We start from the raw sequence: 9,908 nt of genomic DNA on the forward strand, positions 1-9,908 counted from the left end.
TTGAAAGTGACGCACAATGTCACGCCCTCTGGCTCGGAAGCCAGGTAGTGCAGTCTCTGTTCTCTCTAGGTGGGTGGCAGCTTGGCAGGTGTATTGTCTACCAATCAGCTGATGAAGTGCACCTGGGTCTGATCTTCTCCACTGAATAAAGCTTCACTCTGGACTTCAGTTCCTCGTCGGACTGTAAAGCTGAATCTTGGAACTCTGCACACTCTGGCCTCCAAACCCTCCTCTACCCTCTGTGGACAAGACAGGACAAACTCCGGATCTCCTTCCCCTCTGCACCCCTGCAAACTCCCTGGATCCCTACACCCGGACTTCCGCAGCTTCACCAGTCACCCTCCATCACCCCGTCAGCAATCCACCTGCCACTGACATTTGCCGGACTTCCTTTCCCTCATACTCTGCTGCACCCCAGTCAAGCTTTTTATTCAGTTGGTACTTTTCGCTCATTGAAGTTGTTTTTTGTTAGGATATTTTTGTGTAGTATAGCATTTGTTTTGTTTCTGGTTGTTTTTGTATTTTGGCTGGTTGTTTATTAAAACTTATTGTATGCAATTTGAAGTCGTGTCTTGTTGACCTGCACCTGAGTCTCACCATTCGTAACACACAAACCCTTTTCCTGGCTGGGACAGGTTAGCTAGCGCGGGGGTTGGACCACCTATCCTCACAATATCAAGTTTTTCTTGAAAGGTCCATCTTGAAAATGGCGTTGCATGTATATCAGCGACCAGGTCAATCTCTTCTCCTCCTTCAGTCATTGTGGGTTGAAAAAAAACATTATTAACGTTTTAGCTCGTTCAAGTCGCTAACGGGACACCAGCTTCCATTTGGTTAACGTCACTCTACTTTGCATAGCGCTGCCTCTCACTAGAGCGTATCCAATCAGAGGACGTGAATGTCAGAACGTGTCACGTTCAACGTGATGCCTGCTAGCTGGCCCTGATGTCACCAACTTGAAATCTGATTGGTTATCACAATCTGTCTGTTTCAGTTCATTTAAGTGTACAGGCCCCACCCACTGTTATTTCTGAAGGCCTCGGGAAGATTTCATGGAGCCTGGCAACACGTGACAGCTCAAATATAATTGGATGAAAGCTATTAGATAAATATACAATCCTGGAAGCAGTGCAACCAAGAGGAAAGCTATGAAATGAAGAGACTATGAGGAATAATTTAATACATATTTATGAAAAAAAAATATTAAAATAAAATTTATTTTCTGATTATGTTTAGGCCAGCAGAGAAGGCCTTGCTGGCCCTGACGGTCCACCACTGACAGTGTGTATGTGAGCTAATGATGCTAATGATGGTGAGCAGCTATAACCAGTGTTTATTACACACATACTGTAAAGACGTTTTGTGTCCAGACACATAATTATTCATTTATAGTTTAAATAGTGTTTACATACATATTATTTACAGTTAAAAAGCTTTGTTCACTAAATTCCTGTAAACTATTGTTCTAATGCAGTGGTTCCCAAACTTTTCACAGTCCGTACCCCTTCAAACATTTAACCTGAGGCCATGTACCCCCTACTCCTGTACACTATAATGTAATGCAGTGTTTTTTAACCTTGGGGTCGTGACACCATGTTGGGTCACCTTGAATTAAAATGGAGTCCTCTGAAATGTCTAATAATTTATGATTTTAAAAAAAACTGATTAAAATTTATTTTTAAAATGTTTTATTTATTATTTTTCAAATCATAAAACCACACACAAAACAAACTTAAATAACTGTATTCTATGTTTTCACTTTCACAAATTTAATCTACATAAAATAAAACGCAGTATAAAAATATCTGAGCTGACACATCTTGTCACATTGTGTCCTAATCCTCACAACAACAAACATTATCAAAAGATAATTCTAGAAATAAAAGAAAATGAAATGTGTGTCTTTGTAGTTTTTTCATTTCAGATGTGATTGATCCACTGAAGCAGAGGATGAATGCTGTAACCATCACTGCTGTGTTACACATAGACCAATGTTTCCTCTCAGCCTGTTGTTAATAGAAATAAAACACTTTCTCATCTGCTTTGCTTCACTTCATTTGGGGCCAACATTGTTGAATTGATTGATCAGCACATTTGACTCTACACAGATATACAGTATGTATGAATAACGTGCTTCATTAGAGAAAATAACACACAGAGTATTAAGGAAATGAGTGTTTTTCTTCTTTTTTAATGTAATATCTTTATGTAGGTCAAACAGTCAAACATTGTTTTGGGTAGTACATGTGAGTGACATATATAACATTCTGTCAACTGGACCTTCCATGCTGTGGTTGGTGGGTGGGTGGGATCAATGTGTGACAGAGGGACATGATCACATTCACTATTCACTGTACAGTCTTATCTTAGTGCTGTATGTAACATTACTGGTGGTGTTACTTTGAGGGTCAGTAACTATCAAGGCTATTGTCTGCATCTGTAGGGACGAGGAAACGCTGAAAAACTCTAATACAACCATTTTCAAGTCCATGTACATCCATTGTATGAATGTAGTGTGTGAGTGAGTGTTGTTGGTGGTCAGAGGGACCCATGGTTCACTATGGTAGCCTCACTTCTGTCAGTCTGCCCCAGGGCAGCTGTGGCTACAATAGTAGCTTACCACCACTGTGTGTGGAGTGAAAGAATGATGCACATCAATGTAAAGAGCTTTGAGTGTCTATGAAAAGCACTAAATAAAATCTAATGCATTAATATTATTATTATCCACAGGTATCCATGAAGTTACCGTAGTATTGTAGTTGTTGTTAATGAATTCAACCAGGACTCTAAGCTATGCTTTATGACGACTGTGTCCTCTAGAACTAAAGTATCATCTTTACCTGTCCGTCACTCATGTTAAAGTTGTGCCAACTAGCAAACAAATCATTAATATCTTTATATTTTAACTCACTTTCAAAGTAAAAATCAATAAACAGATGAATATCCAGCACTGTGGATGATGTCATTGTGATAAACTCTGACTCAGAACCAGTCTCTGTAACTCACAGTGTGAGATTATAAGTAAGTTACACTACGAGATAATTAAGTTACAGTGTGAGATCATTTTTTTTATCCATGTCACCTCCAGGGCTCCTTATGTATTAGTGAATATTTCTGAGACAAATCTCTCCTCATATAATGAATGGAGCTTTTTTAGCTTGTGTTGGTTAAAGCTGTTTATAAATCACCACCAGAAAATGACATTATTTTAACTAAATAGTTTCTTTGTGCAATACTTCTGTGAACTGTAATTGTGTAAATTAATGTGTGTTCATTACTGAAATTTAAGTAATATTATGTTAAATCTGGAAGTTTTTCATCTTTTCACAAAATGAAATATAGTAAAACATTGTAGTCACAAGTATTTAAATGAAAAATAATCTTTGATGAGCCAACCCACCACTATCTATCTATCTTTAATCTGTATCTTGTTTTTGTGCAATGCTTTACTATATTAATATTAATTACCAAGATAGTTAAATTAGCTTTTATTTACTTGTTTGTGTTCTTTTATATGTGTATGTGAAACATTTTTATCACAAGTAAATAAAATGTCAAAAAAGTAATTTTGCTCATGTTTTCTCCTCATGTAAAGCATCTTTGTGGATATGGTGAAGACCACTATGTAAGTGTTAGAAATGATTCTGATAATAATAATATAACAATAATGTAAATGTCAAATACGTGGTATAAAAACTATAAAGGGGCCAAAATAAAATCTGTCCTAGGGCACCAGAGAGGTTAGGGTCAGCACTGCCCGTCATTCTTTGGTTATTTCGTTAAATTAATTATCTTCATTTCTGTCATGACATTTCAACCAAAAACTTAAAAAGTGTATCTGCAGAAAATCCAACATGACATGACGTCAGCTAATTGCTGTCGCTCTCCCAGTAATTTTTATTATTTTTATTTTTCAAGCAATACAGTTAAAGTCACGTGTTTAGCCAACCAGACGCATGGAGAACGTCATTTACCCTTTTTCTTCCAGCGACAACAAGGCGGATAATGAACCACTCTTTCTTTTTGTACTCAATGTTCATGTATTTCGTGATGACATGAACATCGTGACATTTGTAGATGGTAGAAAGTACCGAGATAGAGAGCAGAAAAAAGTGGGGCGTTTAGTATCAGTCGGGACAGTGGGACATTAGCCAATTATAGCCGATAGAAACCATGGGACGCATCCACAGAGGTGTTATTTACTGGCTTTTATTTTCTATAGAGAATGAGACCTCTGATGTAGAGGATGTTCTCAGTCACAGCTTCTCTCTGTGGTTACTTCATGTCTTTGACATCGTGAAGTCTGTCATTGTTTGATGTTTTCTGATGAAATGATAATGATAGTATAGCATTAGTATGTATTATAGCACAATTTACAACTACTCAATAATTAACTTGTTTTATTTGCATTATTAGGTTAAGGTATGCTAATAGGACAAAGAACAAAACACACACATACACCAACACAAAAAGTACAAGTACCTTAAAAAAAATGAAACAAATTTAAGTAGATGTGATAAATAACTTTAACCCCAGTTTAAATGTAATTAATCCAGCCTCACTCCATTACAGACCAGACTTTATCTTTAAACTATTACCACCATTGTGTACAAGTTAAGTCTATATATAAAGCACATTTAATCACTGCTTAGGCTGATAAACTAAAATAAAAAAGTATCTCACACACGCACACGGGCACACACACACAAATCACACAAACACTGGCCCGATTTAATTCCAAATTGAACTTAATTCTGAATTAGGTGGCTGGTTTGTTCTGTTTTTAAATCATTAAATAATTCCTCTTTTTTGTAAACAGTTAACAAAACTTAAATTGGCTTTAAGTTAATTCTGATTGTTCTGTACATGTGCAACTTCTGGTGATGACACACTGGGTGATGACATAATCCAAAATGGCAGCCCTGAATAGAGCCGACACTATTTAATAAGAGCGTTTTTAGCCATGAATATAAAGAAAAAAGGGAATGGACGGAGGCATAAACATGCTGACATTAACACGGACACATGGACTTATCACACACATGGAGATCAGCAAACGGAACAGGTTTCATCAGACGGGTGATACTAAGACCTGGACATGCGTCCCCCCCCATACTGCTGCACAGGCTGTAATATCACCAAGTTTATCATTGGAACCATTTTTAGAGCTACTATCTTTACCAGGAAGCAACTATTTATTCCTGCTTTTTGTTTTACTGGACTTTATTTACTGGTGATTAGTTTCTATCTCTTCTGCTTCATGGACCAAAGTGTGTTACTGTTGAGCTGTTGCTTCAATACAACAATCAAAATAAAGGTGAAAACACTTCTCTGCTCATTGTGAGAGTCAGGATAGGGAAACATTTCAAACCTTTTGTTCTCTGATGAAATCAAACTGAAATAAGCCAGTCACCATAACAACAGAAAATATCCTTCTTTCTTTGATGATTTTCCTCATTTGCACCTGATCACAAGGATCTAATTTTCCCTTTGATTCAGATACTGTAAATATTTGGTTCAGATGTATTGTATGGAAATGTATATTTAAATATGTGTAACCAAGGATTACGTTTCATATGCTGTGAGTTGAAATTTACATGTTTGGTCCAGATGTTTTTGGTTCAAATATCATCAGCTTGGGATCCAGTAAAACCAGGTGGAGGAAAAAAGTAGCTCAACATGGAGGAAATAAGTTTTTATTCAAATAAATCTGAAACAAAACCTACATTAATAATAAATAGTCTGTTTATGATCATAACTACTCCACCTGCAGGTGGATCACAGACTTCCTGTCTGACAGGAAGCAGCACGTGAAGCTGGGAAAAACCATCTCTGCTTCGTGGACCATCAGCACTGGATCTCCTCAGGGCTGTGGTCTTTCTCCTCTGATCTTCTCCCTGTTGACCAACATCTGCTCCTCCTCTCACCAGGTGGTCAAACTCCTGAAGTTTGTGGACGACACGACCATCATCGGACTCATCTCTGATGGAGACGAGTCCACCTACAGGTGGAGACAGACCGACTGGTGTCCTGGTGCAGCCAGAACAACCTGGAGCTCAACGCTTTAAAGACAGTGGAGATGATAGCAGACTTCAGGAAGAACCCAGCACCCCTCACCCCGGGAGACTCTACAGTGAGCTCTTCTGCTTCCTGGGGACCATCATCACCCAGGACCTCAAGAGGGAGCTGAACATCAGCTCCCTCATCAAAAAAGCTCAGCAGAGGATGTACTTCCTGCAGCAGCTGAAGAAGTTCAGTCTGCCAACAAAGATGATGGTGAACTTCTACAGATCCATCATCCAGTCCATCCTCTGCTCCTCCATCTCCATCTGGTACGCTGCAGCCTCGGCCAAGGCCAAGGCCAGACTGCAGCGTATCATCTACTCAGCAGAGAAGATGATTGGCTGCAATCTGCCCTCCCTCCAGGACTCTGAGGCCGACCCCTCCCACCCTGACCACAAACTGTTTCAATGTCTCCCCTCTGGAAGGAGGTTTAGGTCCATCAGGACCAGAACCTCCAGACACAAAAACAGTTTCTTTCCCTCTGACACCATCCTCATGAACACAGCCCTAGTCCCCCACTGACACCCCCCTCCAAAAAAACACTGTTGTTAGGGTGTATTGCATCATTTCCAACCATCAACACTAGGTGGCAGAATAATAATAATAATAATAATATTAATAATAATAATAATAAATTTTATATGAAAATCAGCACGTTTCCAGTCACTTTAACAGTACATCGTTAAACCATTAGAGTGCATAGTATAAAATCACAGGTGAGGCGGGCTAGGGGAGTGGTCAGATGAATGGAGGAGGAGGGTCTATATATGCTGACTAAGTGATACTATTGATGTGAGATCTGTAAGATAGAGTGCTGTCTAGGATGACACCCAGACTCTTAACCTGTGGGGAGGAGGAGACGGAGGAGTTGTTGATTTGGATGGAGAAACTATTGGATTTGGAGAGTGTTGATCTTCTGTGATACAGTCAGTAGGGGGGGGGGGGGGGGGGGTTCCAGTGATAATGATGATAGAAATGATGGGAACCAGAGAGGGGAGGGAGGCTTTGATCAACTGACAGGAGGATGTTTGGACTGACGGATGAGGTCTGAGATTTCAGAGGGAGGGGGGAGTTGGAAAGTGGAAAAGGAACGAGTAAATGGGAAGGATTCTGGTGAGATGGGGAGAGGAGAGTTCTGACTGAGGTGGTGATGAATGTTCTGGATTTTTGAGGTGAGAAATGACATTAAGTTTTCACAGGATGAGGTGGAGTAGAATGAGGTGGCAGTGAGTCGGGGGGTACACCTATTCACCATTAAGTCCTTATTATTAGCATGCTAATTATTAACATGTTGACTCTTAGTCAGTCATTGTTAAGTACTTATTAATGCCTTATTCTGCATGGCTATATTATACAAACAGTAAGCCATTAACTCAGAGTTTTCCCTCAATAACCTCAGAATTATTACTTATTAGTAATAAGTAAGGAAGTTGTTGTATATGAATTATGATCTCAATATGTTTTGCTTAGTATGGACTTAATAAGGTGGTAGCACCACAAGAATAGTTATTGTCTCTTAATAACACTTAATGAATATGGTCTGTTCTCACTTAACTCGTTCAGTGCCAGCCATTTTCAGATTTTCTACCCCCCTCAGTGCCAGCTGTTTTTGAGCATTTTGACTGATTTTAAAGACCCACAGAATATTTTCTACAATGACTATCTGAAATCTGACACCGGATTCATCAAAAAAAAAAAAAAAACATTTGTTTCTGGCTCGTTTCGTTCTTTTGTAGTCAGCCGTTGAATAGAGCAAGTTTTACACAAATCTTCAGTTTCAGAGCAAAAAGCTGAGAAAACAGCCTTTTTCTAAAAAAAAAAACCCTGTCAGTGACTTTAAAGCTATTTTTTTATTATTATTATTTTACTATCTAGGTCAGAGTTGAATGGATTTCTTACTGTATTTTGGCGTTCCTCCAAGTCTCTCCCCCAGTCAGTCTGCACACACACAACTTCCTCTTCCTCCCGGAGATGCAGAGTGTCACTCGGTTCCCCGTTTCTTTTATCGTTTTATCTCACCATCGCCACACTATCCATGAGTTCCACACATGCCCTGGTTGAGTGTGCGCTGCTATGTGCTGCTGGAAACGTCAACTCTCGTACGTAGCACCATTTTTTGTATCGTAAACGCCTTTCCTCCTCTCCCTCTTAGCTCTGCTGAGCATGGATGATCTCTCATCCAAAGGTGCACTGCTACCTCCTGCACGTCACCTATTATTTTGCTATCTGGCTCACAGGCTGGGGGTATTTTGTACCAACCCCCACCCCCCCCTTCTTCCTCCTGACGTGCAGCGAAGACCGGTTTAGCCCGGTCATCGCTGCACAATTGCTGGTTGTCAGAAAAGATATGATGGCAGAGATTATTAGAAATGATGCAGGAAACCGACATTGTAACAGACATCGTAACAGAGAGGCAGCGGCACAGCCAAACATAGGCGCCATCTTGCCATCTATTTTAGTCTTAGATTATCACAAAGGTCAGAGGTCATGATAACCATTTATGTCTGCCCTGCGACCTGAAAACAGGAACAAGCGAGTCAGAAAATAGATGGATGGATAGATGGATGGATGGATGGATGAAAAAATGGATGCAACCATGGATTTTACTGATGCAGGCACGCAGTGACCGATGCATCTCGATTTCACCTGTAAATTGTACCGATGCCACTGAATGAATCCATACACTCGCATCGCACATGTTTATATCGAGATACTGATTCATATCGATTAATCTCCACATGCTTAGTGTGTACGTATTTAATATTGTCTCTAAAAACAGTTGACTACTCTGCATTCATAAAATCTTTATCTTTTACAGATATTGATAATATTCATTTCACCTACATTTACCTTATTCTTGGTGCTGCTACTACCTGTTCAGCTGTGCAGAAAACATAGCAATGAGTGTTTGTGATTCAAGTAAAGACAGACTTTTTTGAATAGAAGATTCTTTAATCAGACATAAGTTTCAGGAACATTTTATTGTAAACAAAGGAAGCCACTATCCATGACACCACCGTGACCTCCTCCTTTACCTTTAGAACCTTCACCTTCATAGACTGCAGGCTGTTGAAGGGGCCAGAGCATCTCTATGGATCAAATCCTGCAATGTCATTCTAAAGTGAAAAAAAGAGGTAGTTTAAGTTGTAAAAGTTACATGATTAACCAATTACAGTCAAAAAATGTGATGTAATAGTTGTGTATATTGAGCTTATTGTGTTGTGAAATCCATTCAAACAGTCTGGTGACAAGTGTGGAGCTCAAGTATAATGGTGGTGGCCGTGACTAGAGGGAAGGAGTGAGTGGTGGTTGTACCATTTATTTTTTTTGGAAAGGACACATAGAGGTGCTGAGCTCTTCAAGCTGTGTGAACAAAAGAGAAAGTGAGTGAGAACTGAAGTGAAGCCAAAAGCACAAACCTTTGTCAAGATTATTAGGAAAGTCCAATTTAAAACATGTCAATAGATTCTAGAGATATTAACAATTGTATGATCCCTGAGGCTCCATTTCATTTTCATTTATTTATTTATTTAGCACACATTAAAGCACACAATTGCCAAAAATTTCACAATTTGTTGATGTAAATCTGGTAAAAATAGCGTAAAAAATGAAAAAAATAATAGTAGTTTGCATTATAAATGTATCAAACACTATCCTACACCTAAAAAGATATATTGTTGTCTTTATTATAATAAATAATTATTTATTTTATTTATTCAGTTCATTTCCGACATGGTTGCATTCACAGAAATTCATTTGACATTCAGAGCAAAATCACATCATTGTTTTTTTTTTGTTTTTTTTGTCCTTTTTTCATGCCGGAAAGGGCGATGGAAAAAAGCATT

At 38.8% G+C, this 9,908-nt stretch overlaps 1 protein-coding gene across 2 annotated transcripts in view; it reads right to left on the reverse strand.

Annotated features, from left to right (window-relative positions):
• The window catches only part of LOC114459136 (E3 ubiquitin-protein ligase TRIM39-like), a 476,570-nt gene that overhangs the window by 45,896 nt on the left and 420,766 nt on the right, over positions 1 to 9,908 (reverse strand). The window lies entirely within an intron of this gene.

The sequence above is a fragment of the Gouania willdenowi genome, unplaced genomic scaffold, assembly GCF_900634775.1.
Source record: "Gouania willdenowi unplaced genomic scaffold, fGouWil2.1 scaffold_269_arrow_ctg1, whole genome shotgun sequence".
Taxonomy (NCBI): Eukaryota; Metazoa; Chordata; class Actinopteri; order Blenniiformes; family Gobiesocidae; genus Gouania; species Gouania willdenowi.